At 29.1% G+C, this 19,720-nt stretch overlaps 1 long non-coding RNA gene and 3 other non-coding genes across 4 annotated transcripts; all 4 read right to left on the bottom strand.

The window, feature by feature from the left end:
- Positions 1-937: 937 nt before the first annotated feature.
- On the bottom strand, positions 938-1,098 carry LOC114916865 (U1 spliceosomal RNA). Its single transcript, XR_003805515.1, has one exon. It is a non-coding gene; the product is annotated as a U1 spliceosomal RNA (small nuclear RNA).
- Positions 1,099-2,401: 1,303 nt separating this feature from the next.
- On the bottom strand, positions 2,402-2,597 carry LOC114916866 (U2 spliceosomal RNA). Its single transcript, XR_003805516.2, has one exon. It is a non-coding gene; the product is annotated as a U2 spliceosomal RNA (small nuclear RNA).
- Positions 2,598-7,570: 4,973 nt separating this feature from the next.
- On the bottom strand, positions 7,571-7,767 carry LOC114916867 (U2 spliceosomal RNA). Its single transcript, XR_003805517.1, has one exon. It is a non-coding gene; the product is annotated as a U2 spliceosomal RNA (small nuclear RNA).
- A 2,983-nt stretch (positions 7,768-10,750) lies between these two features.
- On the bottom strand, positions 10,751-12,678 carry LOC109813617 (uncharacterized). The gene is made up of 2 exons (XR_002241019.3): positions 12,475-12,678; positions 10,751-11,061 (listed from the first exon to the last, which is right to left on the bottom strand). It is a non-coding gene; the product is annotated as an uncharacterized LOC109813617 (long non-coding RNA).
- Positions 12,679-19,720: the final 7,042 nt, after the last annotated feature.

The raw sequence follows: 19,720 nt of genomic DNA, 5'->3' as shown, positions 1-19,720 counted from the left end.
AAAAATTAAAAGACAAAATTGAATCATTTAAAAACAAAAAAAAGAACAAAAATATAATTTAAGATTTCACAAATTCAAGTAAACAATGAAACTTACAATAAAACTTTGTTGACATATATTGAATTTGAGTACACTCGCGGAATATGGATAGCTAATATAGACAAACAGAAAGTATTACAAAACTTTAAAATACAAATTTGGGACTTCGTATGTCTCTTGGGGGTAATAGAATTTACAATTTCTAGTTCAGACGGAGGTCGGTGTGGGACTTCGTATGTCTCTGTTACATAGTCCGCAATGCAATAATTCTGCTGTCCGATATGGGACTTGGCCAAGCAATATTAAAACTTACCCATACTAAACTGTATTTTTGCTGCCTAATGTGAATGTAACTCCATTATCTTCTAAAACCTTAAAAATATAAACATTTTAATTCTTAATTAAATTAGAGAAAAACTGCAATAACAAGCTGTTAAAAATTACATAAAAATGAACAATAAACCAACATATTATGTCTAATTTATTGATTCAACCTAACTAGTACTTCATATAAACATTTAAAAATAAGATTAATACACTTGTTCTTCGAATTATTAATAGAAATATTTTATATTGACAACTTTTAAATGGACCATGAACTAAATACAAAATTCAGAAAGTAAAATATACTACATAAACTCTGCAGATTTATCATATAAAACCTTAATATATCTATAAAATTTAAAATAAAAAATTCTATTAAAAAAAAGACTGATAAGTTCCAATAAAATGGATTTTATACAGAAAACACATAGACAGGTCAACTCCATATCCAACATAACTTTGTATATACAACATTCTTAAGTTAAATTTTCATAAGCACCAATAAATAATTCTCTCCAACGACAAAGATATAAAATAGCCCAAACACAAAATAAGCAAAATTTGAACTAAACTGGTGGGGGCCGCGCGAACGCAGGCCCCCTCTGCCACAAATTATGATGTAGGCTCTATCACTTGGACAGACCTTAGAATAGCACCCCTCCTAAGTGCAATGGAGGTCACTACCCTAGGCCATGGGCCTTCTTGATCACCCATTGACCCCATCCAGGTAAGTATGTTGTACATGCACACACACATTTCTTTTATAGCTCATGTTCCTCACACTTCCCCCTATATTCACCAATGTGGGACTAAAACTCATATTTCCCTGCACTGATAATTTTGACTACAAACCTCTGACATTTTAATCCTGAATGACTGGATCAATTCTCATAAAGGAAATTATTTCATCATATGAAAGATTTTAAGATTATCATAATCTCTAATATTAAAATTTAATACAGAAACAAAATGTTAAGTATAAAAACCTATAATATTTCAGAAACACCAATAATAATGAGTAAAATTTATTTTAATTTCCAACTTCCAAAGGAACAAATATTCATTTACATGATGAACACAATAAATTATTCATAAAAAAAATCAAGTTAAGTATAGGAAAAAATCAGTATTAGTCATTAATTTTAGTGAGTTTTGCTAAACAATAAAACCTTTAAAAAAAATATAAACCAGTTGAAATTTAATCATCCAGGCATGAAAAGTCGAAATTATTTCTCTTAAATTTAATTACTTATTCAAACATTTAATTACTTATTGTAATATCATGGTTAAAAAAATAATTTTACAAAAGTTAAATCCAGTTTTCTTTGTTCTAGATGTTGAATGTTTAATGGCTATATCTAAAGGTGAAATCTGAAACAACTATTCTTTTTCTTTTTGAAATTAAAATCAACCAATTTAAACACGCTAAGCCCATAAAAATAAGATTAACAAGTGAAAGTTCTGTACCTAATAAACATATCCAACACAACTTGCTTTCACCTTGAAAGATAAGATATGCAATATGCTTTAACAAATTCTTAATGACACTAAATTGTGTCATCATTATGCAGCTAATTTATTTCTAAACAAAAATATGAATTAATTTTGTTAATTAAAATAATTATAATTTCACGCATGCTACTTTTGTATATTAAAAAAAAGTCTTGCATCTAGTTACAAAATGAATATAATAAATTATTCATCAAAACAAATCACATAATATATAAAGAATATAACTCAGGAAAAAATACCAGTATTAGTCATGAGAATTACTGAATTTTCCCAATCCAAGAAAAGAAGTAAACAATAAAGCTTTGAAAAGACAAATTTATTTCTCTTAAATTTTTCTTTTTTGACAGCTTAAATATGATATTTATTCAAATGTTATTTATTCAAACATACATTTTAAGCTTTAATGTAAAGATATCATATTATAGATCAAGCAGAATTATTCATTAGTTCTTTGTTCTCAATTTCTATTAAGTAATTGGTACGGTGTATCAGGCCCAAATTTAATAAGCATATTTGAACTTGGTTGGTGGGGTGTGCCAGGCCCAAGCTGTAGTGCAACGCATAGGCGACACATGAGAGGCCCAGTAGCAAGCTACTGTAATGGACTCTCCCCCTTAAAAAATAAATTTAATATCGTGTGGACCAATGGCCCACATATCAGATATTAAACTGATAAGAACAGATACTACACTTGATCTTAGCCAAAAGGCCGAGAAAGGTATGCTTTGTAAACTCACACGCTGCTTCTTTTATTCTCAATTCCACTTCGCATATTCTTTCTCCTCAGCAGTGTGGGACTTGGACATGAGCAGTTTAACACTGAACATCAGTAGCCACCACAGGTAGACTTTGTTTTCTTCACCACAACGCCCAATTCCTGTTCCTTCAGTCACCTGAATCCAATTATATTAGATATGATTGCTAACAAGTAACAAATATTCTTAGAAATATTAAAATTTAATCAAACAAGATTTTTAAATATACTCAAAAATAAAATTTTGATTAAAATAATTTTAAGAAAGTGATTCAAGAATGCAATATTGAAACAAATGTCTCATATACTTTTTTCCTGAAAAAAAAATTCTAATAAGTTTAAAATAATAAAATTTGACTAATCTCAAATTTTGACACGTTAAGGTTGAATAGGTAAAAAAAGAGAAAAGTTGAAGTTAAAAATAGAATTAATTATATTTTTAATCTGTATAACATGATAAATTGATAATCATACGATTTTGATTTTGATTTCTAAAAGTTTAGAATATGATATGAGAATAGAATAGGAAAAGATAAGAGTAGGATGTGATAAGAGTAGAATAAGTTTTAATCATATTCAATGTTAGTATGCATCATAGTGGTAAAGTAGATAATATTATTCTGTTATATATTTTATATTTAATATAAATCAATAAGATATGACATAAATTATGTTTAAATAAAAAAAATACAACAAAATTACATATAAGTTTTAAAAAATAAATGTAAATTTAATTATTTTAAAAGTTTAAATTAAGAAACATATTTTTAACTATTATTATATAAAAATAAATTTCCATCTATTTAATTAATTTTCTAAATTATAATTATGTTTCATATTTTCCTTTAAATAATTTAAATAATATTTTTCATTTTAATATTTTAGTAAATAATATATTTTAATTTTACATTTCAAATTATAATAATTATATATAAAATAAAATATTCCAAGAAAATTTTATAATATATATTATATAAATAAATATATACATTGTGATATGTACTATAATATTATATATATTGGTATATAAACTACAATTATATAACATATTTATAAAATTAATATTTAATTTATATGTTATATATTTATTATATATATTGTTATTTTTATAATATAATATTTAATATAAAAAAATAGTATTATATAATATAATATATGAGATAATGTATATAAAAAATGAGGAGAGCTTATCCTATTCTAATAATTCTTAGCCCAACTTCCCCATACTACACCAAATATGATATGATAACCCTATCATATCTCCCGTTCATGATAGACAATACACTACATCAATAGAATAAGATAAAAGATAGAATAATATTATCATATTTCATCGGCACAACAAATAATCGGTTGGTTGTCACGGTTACGATGTGAGACTTTTTTAGGAATATCGGAACAAGCCTGTAGTTGATGCTAAGGGACAAGAGTGGCTCAGGCCCTCCTTCCAGTGCCAATGTTCTGACTGTAAGTCCATTGTCATCATTAGGATCACCGTATTCGAGGTATTATCCGTTTTGGTGCTTGTTGGGCCATCAGAGTTTTAGGATAACACTATCATATCTCTCATTCATGATAGACAATATACTACACCAATAGAATAAGATAATAGATAGGATCATATTATCGTATCCCATCAACACAACAAATAATCATTGCGCCATCACAATTACAATGTGTGACTTTTTTAAGCATATCGGAACAAGCCCCCTATTCGATGCTAAAGGCCAAGAGTGGCATAGGCCCTCCTTCTAGCGCCAATGTTCTAATCGTAAGTCCATTGTCATCATTAAGGTCATTGTATTCGATGTATTGTCTACTTTGGTGCTCATTGGGTCGTCACAGGTTTAGGATAACTCTATCATATCTCCTTTTCATGATAGATAATACACTACACCAATATAATAAGATAAAAGATAGGATTTTATTATCATATCCCATTGGCACAACAAATAACCGTTGGGCCGTCACGGTTGCGATGTGAGACCTTTTTAGATATATCGGAACAAGTCCCACAATCGATGCTAAGGGACAAGAGTGGCCTAGGCCCTCCTTTTAGCATTAATGCTCTAATTGTAAGTCCATTATTATCATTAAGGTCACCGTATTCGAAGTATTATCTGTTTTAGTGCTCGTTGAGATAACAAAATCTCATTGGGCCATCATAGTTTTAGGATAAGACTATCATATTTAGGATAACACTATCATATCTCCCCTTCATGATAGACAATACAATACACCAATAGAATAAGATAAAAGGTAGGATTATATTATGATATCCCATCGGGACAACAAATAGTCGTCTTTGGTGCTCGTTGGATCGTCACAATTTTATCATTGAAAAAGTATCTTAGTGGGTTAAAGAAGAAAAGTGTTTATAAATTACTCTTAATCTTGACTCTTTAGCGATGTGAAACTTTTTTAGACATATCGGAACAATGACCATTATATCATATCCCGACTCAACTCTCCCTTCGAAATAGAGCATATACTACATCAAAATAGGATAACACTATCATTATCTCATTGACACAACAAATATGAACAAAGTTTGATGATCACAAAAGATAAAAATTGAACCTTACTTCTTTACTTATAATAATAACATTTAACGACTATATCAATTAATTTATCCTATATATATATATGAAAGAGAAGGGATATACTTTCCCCAAGAGTAAATCTTAGAAGATTTACTTTAATCAATAACTGAAGTTCTACATTAAATTTCAATAATTCAATTATTGAATTAAAAGTTCTTTGTTAATAAATCAAGCCAATTTTTTTTTAAAAATTTTGATACTTTGATTAATTCAATTTATTGGACAATCATAAAAATATTTTATACATTGATTTGAATATATATCATGAAGTATTATATAATTTTTAAATTTTTCAAAAATATGTAAACTTAATCTATACATTAAAAATTTTAATTTAATAGTTAGATCATTGAAATTTGATGTACAATTTAGATTCTTAAATGGAGTAAGTGAATCCCCCTTATATATATATATATATGATATTGATATCCTTCTAAAAGATAGTTTAAGTTTAATGTAATATAATTTGTAAAATAGCCCAATTTTGAGTAATTTTTATTATATGTCTTAAATAATCAAAAAATCAATTTGAAATAACAAACTATTTAAAATTGATTAGCTAACTAATGCTCAAGAGAGAAATAAAAAATAAAATGATGATAAAAAAAATAAATCAAATTACATAGATTGTACAAGCTAGGGTATTTAGATAAATTATTATATAAAAGTATTAACATTGCCCAAGCTGTGGTATTTGGATAAATTAAATTGTATAATTTTTTCTATTAAAATATTTACTAATATAATTATTATTTTTTCACACTAATTGATATAATACTTATTGCTTACACAATATTATGTATGACTTTATTCTTATAAAAGTTAATTTAGTAGGAACGGGTTATAACTCTTCTTAAAAAAATATAAATATCTTATAAAAATAATAATTTTAAAACAAATATTTATATATTAAAATAGTATAAGATACATGTGAATATAAAATTATTTTACATATACATATATATGCTAATAATAAAAAGTATACCACTTTTTGGTGTCCACAATTATTTTTTAATTTTATCCTTTAGTTAACTATAATAAAAAAATTATATGTAACTAAAAAAAGTTGTTTAATAATTAACTGTTAAAAATATTTTTCTTCTCTCGAAGGCATAAAATCCCTTTCATCCTACTAGTATCAATAAATATCATTGTATTAATTTATTTTTGACATATATATACACTTAAATGAAATATAAAACTAATTGAGAAATACATTAAAAAATTTATAAAATAGAAAATCAAAATTTAACACCCATATAAAGTGAAGTTATTTATTTTTAACTAAACTCTCTAAAACTGCAAAACTCGAGGCCCAGGGATCCAATGATTGTGCAATTTAATAGGATTACACTATGTGTGTCTAGGTCACCCGTCACCCTCTATGTATCAATTTAATTTTTGTTTTCCTAGTTTTTTTTTTTTTGAGAGGTTTCTATCTCTTTCAACTTTCACATAAGATTTCTAGATAACCTTCTCATTCATTTTTCTTTTTCTTTTTCTTTTTCCAATCCACTTCTCATCTAATTGTGACTCCATTTCATTCTGTTTTCATGTCATTGATAAGGACTTGTCATCATATCTAAATTATCATTATTATTAGTATTGATTTTCTTATGTTGTAATTGATTGTATATATTGATATCACATCCAGTTTTAATGTATATATTGATATCATACAACAATGTATTTTGATCTCAAATTAAAATTAAAATTTTTGTTCAATTAAAACACACTAACTATTACACTAATTAAAATTTTTGTAACCTCTCCTTTGTCTTATGAAAGCCACTGTATTAGATCCTCTTATATAAAAATTAATTTAATAATCTTATATAATTAGAATAAATTATTTAGCTGGAAAAATATATTAGTTATGTTTGGACTGCAAATTACTGAAATTAGTAAATTTTGATCTCCTAATACATACAAGGATGCAATAAACTTTAAAAAAGAATTACTTAATTGAAAGAATTGATTTTTGTTCCATGGAGAGTGGTAATTGTCAAGACTTGCAAGTTGCAAAGCTTTTTATAATTTATTTCTAAAATAAATTATTTTAAATTGTAGAATCAATATTTGTAATAAAAGTTATTTTAACAAGACAGAAAAATGAAGGTCTTCATATAGAAAAGAAATCCCTCATTAAATATGTAATAAAATGTACGTAGATTTAATCAAAACGTGATTAGATCAGAGTGTGTCAACTATAATTTTCAAAGTCACGATCAGCAACAATACTATAACAAAATTAGAGAACAACTACCATCACTATTATCTATAGAAAGGATTCTAGCATCTGAAGATAGATCACATAGCAAATGTCTAAACTGAATAGGTGGGGCGTGTCAGGCCCATGCTGTAGTGCAACGCATAGGCAACACATGAGAGGCCCAGTAGCAAGCTACTGTAGTGGACTCTCCCCCCTTAAAAAATAAATTTAATATCGTGTGAACCAATGGCCCACATATCAGATATTAAACTGATAAGAACAGATACTACACTTGATCTTAGCCAAAAGGCCGAGAAAGGTATGCTTTCTTCACTGACATGCTGCTTCTTTTATTCTCAATTCCACTTTGCATATTCTTTCTCCTCAGCAGTGTGGGACTTAGACATGAGCAGTTTAACACTGATATCAACCACCACCACCATCATATATAAACCCTGTTTTCTTCACCAAAATGCGCAACATGGTGAAGGATGATTATCTATTCAAAATCAAATATTCATTCCTGTTCCTTCAGTCACCTGAATCCAATTATATTATATATGTGCTCACTAACAAACCCACTTCTGCTTCAGGAAAGTATTCTGCATAATTCATTTCATGATTAGATAGTGAGACAAAATATGACTGAACAAACATAACATGACTCATCTGATGCAATTTCATTTAGAACTTGGAAGCTAATAGATGAATGAAGTAATCGATTCTATCCTCATATTTGAACATGTGCAACACCCCTTGGGATGTGCCTATGTCAATACAATATCCTTGTGAGCAGGGTGTTACTTTAGAAAATTATATTTTTTTATTTTAATTTTTGTAGTTTATTTTCTAGCCAGTATTGATTTTTAATATTTTATGTTCATACTAGTTCAAGACTTTCAAGTTTGGTGTGTTAAATTTCAATGCATCACTTGACTTAGAATTCCATAAGAATGCAAATATCAATACTTAATAATTAAATTGTTTTGTTATTTTTTGCATTTTAATCATTAATTGGTGTAATAAATAATTAAATAAAAATAGACTTAAATATATTCATAGTCTTTACAAAATGTTATGTTTTCATTTTGGTTCTTATAAATTTTAATCTTTATTTTTTATTCTTCAAAATTTTAAAATTGTGGTTTTAATACTTATTATATATGATTTTTTGAACTACATATATGCTTATTAGAAGATTATGTGACAATCGTAAATAATACTCATAACTATAATTTAATTATCTACTTGTGGCACTTCTAATTTTTTTTATAATTATTAAAATAAATATTATATATACACCTTAAAATAGTTGTTAGAGATCAAAAATAGTAATGTTAAATTTTAGAGAAATAAAAAAAAAAAAAATATTCTATAGAGATCAAAACAAAAATTTGCCTTTTTTTTATCAAAAACAATATTTTCAAATTTTAAAAAGATAAAAAATAAAGAAATTTTTTTACAAAAATTAAAATAAAAAATAAATTATTTTACATGGAATAAAAATATTTTAATCTTGAAAATATTATCCTCTCAGAAAATATTTTTTAGAGTGTATTTTTTTTTAATTAGGTATTGAAACATGCTTTCGAAAAATACTTTTCAGAAAAATAAAAATGTACTGCTTGAAAGTGAAAAGTACTTTTTTAAAATATATTTATAACTACAACAAACAATTTTTAAATTGGAAATAATAAAAATATATTATTTTTAATCTATAATTTATTATAAAATTAATGCATCATACATTTGAAAATTCATCCAATTAAAATGTTGAAATTAAGATTAAAAAAAAGGCTTAAAAAATAATAAAGTAAACCGGTGACCGTCTTAATTGTTAGTGAGGTTCAAATTAAACGAGAAAAAGAGAAGAAAAAAAAGTTGTTTGAGAGATAGACAGGCGATTGAAAAGTAGAGGAAGAACGAGTGAATAGAAAAAAATAGTTATAAAAAATAAATGAAAAGGACATTAAAAAATATAGGAAAAATGGAATGTGTATATAACATATGATTTAAAAAAAAAATTAAATGCAACTTTTTTAATTCTTAAGAATTATAATGATAACAAGTCAATATTAACCTACAAGTTTATAATAATTTAACACTAATAAGTAAAAGTAAATATGCTACATTTTATAAAAATCAAATCAACTTTATTTATATCATATATACTTTTATAATCTAATATAAAATTTCATAATAATTTATTTCAAAATATATTCTTTTGGTACGTGTTTTAAAATATATTTTGTAATTAGATCTTTAAGAATAACTAACTTTATCTTAATTAAGTATAAGTCAACATGTTTAATATTTAAAAAATAATTAATGTATAACTAATATATTATATTACATTAGATGTAACAAGTACTTATTTAAAAAAGTTGGACTAGTAAATTTAAAAGACTTATTAAATGGTTTAGAAAATGATATTTTTAAATAATAAACTTTAATAAATAAAATTACAAACTAATTAAAAAAATAACTGACTTAATCTTAGTCTAATAAACTAGATAATAGACTTTTGTTGAACAACTCAACCTATTTCCTCCCATACTCAGAATCGTGATTTCCAAAAGTCATGAATTCCAAATATTTGTTTTTGGAGTAACTAAAATATATCAAGTTAATCATCGATCTAACCCGTGAATCAATCAAATCCATCTTGTTGTATTATTATTTTACTAAGATATCATTTTTTTATAAAGATAAATTGATATTAAATAATATAAAATTACTATATTTATCTGTTTAAATCTGATGAAACTTAATATTAATGGATAATCACTTCAATGATAATTTTTTTTTACTTTTTTATTATTTAAAATTATGCACTTTTTAATTAAATTTAATGTTATATGTATAATATATAGGTTGTCTAGTTTTATTTTAGATTAAAGATTATTTTAAATTAGTTATTTTAAAAAAAATTAGGTAAGTGGTTAACCCCTCATCCTGTGATGAATTTGGCCAGACTAGACAAGTTAGAACATTTAAGAAGATAAGTCAAGCCGACAACTTAAAAAATAGATTGAGATGAACCGGGCAAACTAGCCGGACCGACCATTTTATCGGCCCTAACCCTATTCCAACTCTAAATAAACTAAATCACACACACCAAGCATCTATTACACTCCATGACTCTCATTCTAAACTCAAGATAATTTGGCATAACTGATAAATCGGGTCTTTAACTATCTCAAACAAGTCATTATATATTAATAATTCTAAGCATGATTCATTATTCACGAGACAAGATTCAACATTAGCCAACAATTAGGGGTTAAAACATAAAATCGGATCAAATTTTCATGCAAGTCTCAAAATAAACTACTAAGATAAATTAATAAGTCTACAAAACCAGCATATATTTAGATACCACAAAACGCTCAATATAAAAACTTAATACACTCAATAGTCTTAGTCCAGTAATGCTAAAACTAAGTCAAGAGATAAACCTCCCCTCCCAACTAGACCTCAAGATCCTAAGAGCCATAACAGCCTAAAATGCCAAGGATGGAAAGCTCATCTCGAACCCTGGCTTATGCACTCTACTTAGATCTTTGTCTCATCTTTCGGCGCTTCCTCTTCAACCTTCTCATGCGCTTCTTCTTCCACTGATATATAGCAACATTGTGTTAGTCTGATAGAAAAAGGCAAAATAGAAACTTGGGGGCAACAGCCATATAGGCAAAGAACAAAGATATCGTGCAGCATAGAATGAAATGAAACATGTTTTATTCTGCTGATGTAACAATGTCTATAAGCCTTCAAACACAAATTTATACACTACCGCGCTACTCAAAAGTAACATATGGCTAATTATACCCAACATAGATATGGCACCCTTCATCTAGAATTTAACTCTAGAGCTTTAGGATTTAGCTCCTCTAGGGTGAAAAAAAGTGATGATTTATAGCCATTGATAGGAAAAATAAATTCCTTAGCCTTGAACAACTGCATAGTTTATTATACATGTGCATGCATTTAATTACAATCTCAACCTTTAATTTACCAATCAATCACTTTAGAGGAGCCCAATTCCCTCCTTTTTTACTCTCCAGAATACCATCTTCTTCACTTTCCTTAACAGTGAATTTTGTAGTAGTAATTTCAACGGAGAGGAGAAGGTAGGAATCTTAAATTTTACATGGTTTGGTTCAAAAACTTGGAGAGGGGAGGAAAAAAGAGAGGGCAAAAATTCCTCCACTTCCGTTTCTGTCTCCCTCCAATATTGGAATGTGTTGACATAATTATCCTTGAAATTTTATTTATCCTACCCCCCTCCATTAATGGTACTGTCTCCTCCCTTCCCTTCCGTTGATTTGAGCAAACAAAAGTACTAACCAATCAGGTGCATTTGAACTCAAATGCATAACACAATTCACAAGTTAAGTCAGACCAAGGCGTTCAAGATGTTTGATTAACCTAAACTCGTTCCTTATGAAATCAAACACTTTCACCGAAGTCTTAATGGCTTACTACAATATTTTCCTGTCATTAAGGCAATACGAGAAGCATCCAGTAATGGCAGCACAAGGATAAACAGGCTTCCACTGTATACAACAATACTTACCCATGAAACAACATTCAATCACATCGCATCTAAACTAATCTAATCGATTTCAAATTAAATACATGCGGCAATTCCCTTTCTACCCAACACCCATATCAACATCATCTCCTTACAATTCCCAAAAACAAACAGTGCATCAAAATCCTTCAAATTGAAGACAACAACAAACCGCATACATCATATCAGTCAGATTTACACCGAATTCATCATGAAAACCATTTTCTCCGAGGCAAAATCAATGCTAAAAAAAACTAAAAATCAAACATTAGACAATCGAGTGAATCATCATAATTCCCAAGAATCTAGAACTTTTCGCAATAATGCTCAGATCCTAAAAGGCTCGTAACAGGTAAAATATAAACAAATTGAAATAAAACAACGATTATAGAAGCTTTGAAAATCAACAAAAACAATAAGGGAGGAAAGATGAATAATCAAAGGAAAAGCGTTTAACCTTAGCTCTCATCTTGAATGACGAAGGTTGTCACGCTTCTCTCAACGATGACGTTTTGTGCAGAAGATGAACCCTGAATATGAACCTGTGGCGACAAAACCCTTGTTTGGGTATTTATAGTGCTGCGTTTCGAGAAAAACGCGAAATCCTAACCATTCTATGAGTCGTTCATGCGGGAGGGTAACATTGTAATAATAGAAAATATATTTGAGGCAAAAGTGAAAAAGAAAAAAAAAAAATATATATATATATATATATATATATATATATATATTTATATATATATATATATATTTTATAAGAATACTTGAGAACTTTCTGGATTTCCCTACTTTTGAAGGTAAAAATAACATTTGTTGGAAAAAACCTAAAGTTAAATAGAAACAATCCTTTCACCAATAAAATAAAATAATATTATATTATCATTTTCAACTGTATTTATCTTTATCTTCTCAAAAATGTTTTTAATTAAAATTAAAAGATTATGTTATAATTATATTGTCACTGTATATCCTGGATATTAGAATAATAGTTATAATAATTGATGTGAAATGTAAAAATTAATTGCAATTAATTGATGTATTTTTTTTTCACTTTTTAGACTATCATATTCAGTTTATTTTATTTTTATATGAATATGATTTTATTTTAATTATTATTTAATATTGAAAGTATAAAGTTTAACTTAAAATATAAAGAATATTATTATAAAAAATAAAATTTAAAAAATAATCATTTTTAAATTAAGTTAACATAAATATTAAAAGAAAAGTTAATAAACACATGTATAAAGGAGTTGTGGAGTGAGTAAATTGTATACTAAGTAGTTAAAACCCCGAACTTGTTATTTGTTGGAAGACTTACCTTAACTAAATCAGAGCTTGCGGCATTGTCTTCTTACACCATGCAAACAAGGAAAATTCTAACATGAAACAATATAAAATGTGGTACATGGATGAACATTATTTTTAATCGTTGGATTTAATAATATAATAATCAAGGGTTTAGATTTCTTACCTGTAATTTGGAAAAGAAATTTTTTGTATTTTACAGATTAGTCCCTGTTTAGAGTTACTATTTTAGTCGCTGACGAGTGGTGAGGACGAGAAAGACAACGGCAGGAAGTGCGATGGCGAGGCCGTCGAGGGCGAGTCAGGGGCATGGAGGGCCAGATTTAGAGGTGACGAGATTTAGGGTTTAGGAGAGGCCCTGGGAGAGTTGAATGTCGCGAACGACGGGGAGGGGGAGGTAGCAGCAGAGGAGGGACATGAGGCTGGTGGCGTTGAGGAGGAGGAGCATGCGCCTCCGCTGCCACACCGCGTGAAGGAGGCCACGCCTCTACTTCTACCGCACGAAGGAGGTCACACCTCCGCTGCCACCACCGTGGAAGGAGACGATACCTTCGCTGCCACCGTGCCTCCGTTGCTGTCGCGCCTCCACAGTGCCTCCGCATATAATACAAGGACTATTTTGCAATTTTAAACAAGTTAAAAAACTTGTTATTGTCGGTAATTTTGGTGCCTCATGGATGACCCATGGCCTTAGATACTTCATGTTAGAAGGCTTCTGCAAACAACCTATTTTACTTATAAGGTGTGTGATGAACTTGACAATAATAGTTTTTATGGGATGATGATAAGCTTCATAGTCATGTGCATGTAATTTCTTGGTCAATTGTTTATTCTCCAAAGTTGGATGGTGGCTTACGATCGAGGAGCTCTAAAATTGTGAATTCACTTTTTATAATGAAAATTTGTTTGCAACTTTGTTAACAAGAAAATAAATTATGGGTTCAAGCTATCAACTCCAAGTACAACCGTGGGAATGGATTGCTACTATTATTGCTAAAAAGTCAAATTTGTTTAATCTATGGAAAGAAGTATGTAGTGATTGGGACATATTCCAACAATGTTTAGCTTGGAAGATTGGTAATGGTCGAGAAACAAAATTTTGGTATGCTCAATAAGTTTCCTCCATCCCTAAGATAATATCAAGAGCCTTCCTATTTATTATTGTTAAGGAAATCAATGAAATAGTGGTTGAATATGTTAATTAGAACAGATATGGGATTTAAGAAGTATTAAGCATTTGTTGTTTACTGATGTTTGTGAAGCTATTCTAAGCCTCCCCCCTTGTGTTTTGGTTTAGAGTAATGCTTTTGTTGGGAATTTCTCTCTACAAAAAGGGTATGATTTACTATGCCCTAAAAATGAAAAGTCTTGACAAAAGGTGTTCCAACTTTTATGGAAATGGAGATGCTCAAAATGTATGTGTACTTTCTTTTGATATCTTGCCCACAATAGTCTTTCAATGAATGAAATGTGTGTGCATGGAAAAATGAAGGATAACGCTCTTAGGGACTAATGATGGCAAAGGAAATCTAGAAAAGAGTTGCTAATGAGAGACTTCTTAATGAATTTTTTTACAATGGATTGGTTAAGTTGGCTGAAAGATAATTTAGCTAAAGAAAGGGATATCATGTTTGTTGTTACTATGGACAACATTTGTCACATGTTGAATAATGTTGTTTTTAACAATGTTAGTCCTAATGTTGATAGAGTGATTGCTCAGGTGCAAGTTATAATTGTGAGAATAACTTTTGTTTTCTCTTCCTATTTTTTTCATAGGACCCCCCTCTACTACTAAACTTAATAACCTGCACATTTCTACATCATTTTCTCTTGAGCATGTTGTTAAATCAATTATGATGGAGTTATGATAGTTGGACAAGGAGTGACTTGTGAAGGTATCTGTTGTGATTCAGGAATTGTATGTATTGTTGTACACATACCAATCTTATTTATAAAGTGAATACAATAAATGATAGAGATACTAATCTCTAATATTATGAAAACTAATCTAATCATATCCCTAATTGATAGTGAGGATAATAACCATAATATATGTATCCACAATATCTGTAATATATTCACAATATCTGTAACACTCCCCCTCAAGCTGGAGCATATGTATCATATGCACCAATCTTGTTACAAATGTAATCAATCCGAGGTCCTTTAAGCGATTTTGTGAACACATCTGCTAACTGGTCACCGGAGGCGGCCCGAGGCAGCGGTCAGAGGCGGCGACCGGAAGCGGCGATCAGAGGCGGCGACCGGAGGCAGCTATCGAAAGCGGCGGTCGGAGGTGGCGATCGGAGGTAGCTATCGAAAGCGGCGGTCGGAGTTAGAGACCGGAAGCGGCGGTCAGAGTCGGTGGCCACCTGAAGCGACGGTTGGAGTCGGCAATTAGAAGCGGCGGTCGGAGGCGGCGACCGGAGGCGGCTATCAAAAGTAGCGGTCGGAGTCGGCGACCGGAAGTGGCAGTTGGAGTCGACAACCGGAAGCGGTGGTCGGCGGCGCGGCGGTCGGCGATCGATGACCGATGGTGGTGGTCGGCAGCACGACGATCGGAGGCGGCAGCCGCCGGCGGCAGCCGAAGGTGGCAGCGAGGGCCTTTGCAAGAAGAGAGAAAAATATATTCTAAAAGAAAAGAACCTAAGCTCTAGATACCATGTTGTGATTCAGGAATTATATGTATTGTTGTACACATACCAATCTTATTTATAGAATGAATACAATAAATGATAGAGATACTAATATCTAATATTATGGAAACTAATCTAATCATATCCCTAATTGATAGTGAGGATAATAACCATAATATATGTATCCACAATATTTGTAATATATTCACAATATCTGTAACAGTATCATTAGAGATCACAATGACACCTTTATTATGTTTTTTTCGTATAAAATTGAGGTGTGTTCAATAATGCAAGCTAAGTTATAGGGTATCTATTATTGGCTTAAGCTTGTCAAGATATAAAAGTATTCTAAAGGACATATGCGGAGTCAAATTCAACCATTGTAGTTCAGTTATCAAATGAAGAGTATAATAAAAATCATGCTTGCTACTACCTTTGTAATAAAGTAGTTAGCATGGTGCATGAGATTTCCCTTACGAGTTGTATATATGTTTTTAGAGAGTTCAATCAAGTGGTTGGTGTGTTAGTCAATAAAGGTTTGAGTTTGTTAGAGGGTATCAAAGTCTTTAATTCTCCTACAACTAGGATTCAAATAACTTTGTTAATGGATATTTTTGTTGTGTCTTTCTTTCGTGGTCTTTAGTTTGGACATTTGGCACATTGTTGCACAAAAAAAAAATACTAATGGAAATATATACATTGCATTGTTAATGGATACTAATAGAGGTCAATCAAGTGGTCGATGTGTTAGCCAAAAAGGGTTTGAGTTGGTGAAAGGGTGTTCAAGTCTTTAATTCTCCCCTGGTTGGGGTTCAAATAGCCTTGTTAGCTGATATTTTTGTTATGTCTTTATTTCGTGATTTATAGCTTGAACACTTTGTCCTTGTTGCACAAAAAATATTGATAAAAATATATGCACTACATTTTTCATTTTTTTAATGATATAAAAAGAAAAAGAATCAATAATTATATTTTTTATTATCTTATAATTATATTCATTAATTTATTGATAATTATTTTTATCATAAAATTAATACCATTGTTAGACTATTCATTTGGAGAAAGAGAAGAACATTGAGTGGATTTGAGAGAGAACTACTGAGCCAAAGAATGAATGGGGTTTCAAGATCTTAAAAGCTAGAGAGATGAATATTTCCCTTCTAGAAAAAAAACATAATTGGTCATTGTTAATGTACCAATAGCACATAAATTTGGATGCATCATTTTCCAATAATGTTATGGTGGTCATCTCTCATAAGTGGTTTACAATGCTCCACTTCTAACCATCGTTAGATTCAACTCAACTACATAATTATATAATGCACCCTCATCACATAGTTTTTTTTTCTTCCTTCTCACTCTCCCACAACCACCAGTGCCATAATGCTCTTCCATCGCCACAACTTCCTTTTCTCCTTTAGTTTTTTTTTGTTGATTTTACCACCACCGACTAACATTAACTTCTTACCATAACAAGAAACTAAAGGTTGCCCTTGATTTGAATTTGGAAATTGACGCGACTTTTTGGGGCAATCAATGTTAACAACAACAATGACATAGGATCGCAATGAATAAACTAAAGATTGTCACTAATTTGAATTTGGCAATTGACGCAACTTTTAGGGGCAGTTAATGCTAGTAACAACAATGACATAGGATCACGATGAAGATTTTTTTTTTTTGTAATTGGATTTCATGATTTGGATGAGGTTATTGTTGTAGGATTCAATTTGGTTTCAATGGAGTTCTTGTTGGCGAGGAAGTTGAATATAACGTTGATGACAAGAGGAGTTGAAGACAATGTCGATGAATGAATTGTGCAATCCTAATGTTTGATGTGCATGTTGTTTTTGGAAATATTGATAAGCAAAAGGGAAGTCTCTGATTTGTGTGCTCGTGACTGGGTTGAAGATAAGACATGTGTTTATGAAGTGAACAAGAATAAGGTTACAAAGTGGATTAGATTCTTAAGAGTTTGGTTCAATGCTTTTAATCTCGCTGTTGAAGAAGATGGAACCATGGACCACTATCGCACGATGGTTAACAATCGTGTGTAGTGGTCTGTAACATGTGAAGTATTCAGTGGGAATAGGTGCCCAGGAATAAAAAAAGAAGATGTTGATAGGATATGGAGTGTGCATCGTAATTATGTGATTCCATATTGATCTAATGACTATCAATTTTAGTACATGACGGATCACCTATGTCACTAACTCATTGGTCCACCTTAAATTTCATCCCATTTTCCAAACCATTTTTGTAAAATCTAGTATGAAACTAATACTTACAAAATAAATTTTATATATTTTTAAATGTATATATTTTTTCATCTTTATCGTTATACTTTTTTTTATTTAACTTAGTGAAAAAGAGATTGTTCAAGTATTTATGTATTTTATTAAAATAATTTAAATAAAAAATATGGATTAAATAATAATGAAATATATGCAATTAAATGATGTTAGATTATCAACAATGGTACTTAATATCTCATATTTAAGTAATTGTGCCTTTTTTTTCATTAGAGTGGGCTTAAGTGACATAAGTGTATCTTAAATTTAAATTCTATATCTTGTATAAGATATGGTAGTTGATGAATAAAAAAATATTTTTACACCATCAAATTAAGAAAAGAGCAAAAAAATAATAAATCATATATAAAAAATTATTTAATAAGCATTGCTTGAAATTTTATCATTAAAGTAAAAATGCAATGATTTGCACTTACTTATGAAATGCTTAAATATAATGTGAGAATAGAAATTCCAATAAAGTAAAATAAGAAAAATAGTTTGTTAATGCTCTCAGTGATTTGGGGGTAATTATAAAAATAAAATTAGATAAAAATGACTTATGACCTTTTTGATTCAAAGGATATAAGAAGAGAAATTTTAATGGAAGAAAGGAGAGAAAAAAAGAAGGAATTAAACATTATGTTTAGTTAGGAAATAAAAGATTTTAATAGAAGAAAAAATAAGAGGTGAATTTTAAAAACTAATAATAAACCTTTATACGCTTATAATTTTATTTTACAAAACATGATTCAGATATTGTAGACATTACACTCAAAATATTTTTAATCTCTCTCTTCCGAATCTTCAAATATTGGAGGGAAGCTAACAACATTAAATAAGATGTTCTGCTCATTTCCATTCAATATTCATCTCTTAAAAACAACTAAAATTTAGAATCCCTCCCCCTTCCAACCAAATGCAGTATGAAACACTATCACGTATTCCTCTTTATATTGTACTTGGGAAAAAAGAGACACTCCATACCATGTTATTAAAAAATAAAAATGTTAAAAATGAAAGTATACAAACAACTGTCCTATAATATTGGATATTTGTTTATATTAATTAGAGAGTAAAAGACTCTTTAAAATTGTGGATACTAAAATAAAATATCACTTTTATAATAGCAAGGAGGTTCATCAAAATATATGTTATAGGTTTATATTAGTTAGAGGGTAAAATAATTCATAAAATTGTGGACATCAAAACATGATATTGCATAATTAACATTTATAATTATTAGGGGGAAAAACTCTTCATATCTTTCTATTTAAAAATAAATAATAAAGATAATGATCAAATATTTCCGGGTGAAAGGTTTGGAAACTAAATATCACATTCAAGTAAAAAAATAAATAAATAAATAAATAAAATAAAATGAAAGAGAAACTGAATTAGAGATACTTATAGAAATAAATTACTCTAAAATTATTAAATATCGAAAAATAATATCTCTTTTATT

The sequence above is a fragment of the Cajanus cajan genome, chromosome 10 (assembly GCF_000230855.2).
Source record: "Cajanus cajan strain Asha chromosome 10, NIPB_CcT2T_4, whole genome shotgun sequence".
Lineage (NCBI taxonomy): Eukaryota > Viridiplantae > Streptophyta > Magnoliopsida > Fabales > Fabaceae > Cajanus > Cajanus cajan.
Note: the sequence above shows the minus strand (reverse complement) of the source record. Positions and strands in the feature narration are given on the sequence as shown.